The 1,042-nt window shown below is 53.6% G+C and overlaps 1 protein-coding gene across 2 annotated transcripts in view; it reads left to right on the forward strand.

Annotated features, from left to right (window-relative positions):
- LOC113212683 (uncharacterized) overlaps positions 1-1,042 on the forward strand; it is a 116,726-nt gene that overhangs the window by 24,482 nt on the left and 91,202 nt on the right. Inside the window, exon 3 of one of the 2 annotated variants that reach the window (XM_052263573.1) lies at positions 563-574. The exons of the other annotated variant lie outside the window; for it this stretch is intronic. The gene's annotated coding sequence lies outside the window, so the exon portion shown is untranslated. Of the gene's footprint in view, positions 1-562; positions 575-1,042 lie in introns of those variants that run through there. 2 annotated transcript variants of the gene reach the window in all.

The raw sequence follows: 1,042 nt of genomic DNA on the forward strand, positions 1-1,042 counted from the left end.
GGGGCGGAGAGCGCCGCCGGGGACGATCACACCGCTAATCCGCCCTCATCAGCATAATCGCCACGGCGATGCACCGGCTGCAAGCGCTGCAAGCGCTTCGAGCTACACGGCAGGAAAAAAACACAAAAAATGAACACGCCACAATAATTTTTAAAGTTAATTTTTTGAAGGCAGCAAAGAATGATGGAACGAGCACAAGTTTACGCGGGCGCAGGCTGCAGGAGGGCGGGCGGCGCGCACACCAACAGCGTACCGGACAATTAGCCAGAGCGATATAGCATCCATCCATCCAGTACGAGTGCGTGCCGCAGGAGGGAGAGAGAGATGGAGAGAGGAGGGAGAGGGAGAGAGAGAGAGAGAGAGAGAGAGAGAGAGAGAGAGCAGGCGTTCGGTTTTGTTTTAATAGCCGGTGGCAGAAATAACGATTGGCCGGGAGTGAAGAGCGATAACTCTGGCGCGGGAAAACAAGCAAAAGAGCGCAAACGGCCGGGCAGCGACATTTATGGGCAGAACATTGGTGTTGGGGCTCCGTGCGGCCCCGGGCGCGTGTCGGGAGAGCTGTGCGGCCCGCGCGAGGGGCATGCGCGGCCCAGCCGCCCTGAGGACACCTGTCGTAATGTTTCCAGGTATTGCAGACAAGAGTAAGACAAAACAATTTAACTCTGGAGCCGTTTTCAATGCCCAAAGTCTCCTTGGGCACTCTTGAGAGGCAACACTTTTGCCTACAATACTGGTGCAGTGTTTTTGAATTCAGAACAGATGTAAATTGCGTTCAAAATGGTACGAAGTGCACTTTAAAATTTAGAGTGTGAGATTCGACATTTTCCTCAAAATATGCTTTAAAAAAAATCATATTATGTGCAAAATAGCGCGGCTGGGGTAAAACCGGAGAGTTGGGGGGCGGAAACAGGCTTGCGGTGGGGTCAGGCTCGGTAGACAACCGCCGAGGTGGGCGAGGAGGTGGGCCACCCACACCGTTTTACAATATCCAAATAATGAGCTCGCCGAATTTGGGGTGCTGGCAAGGCGTGGTGGGGCGTTG

This window comes from Frankliniella occidentalis, unplaced genomic scaffold (genome assembly GCF_000697945.3).
Source record: "Frankliniella occidentalis isolate FOCC.00 unplaced genomic scaffold, Focc_3.1 Scaffold12, whole genome shotgun sequence".
Taxonomy (NCBI): Eukaryota; Metazoa; Arthropoda; class Insecta; order Thysanoptera; family Thripidae; genus Frankliniella; species Frankliniella occidentalis.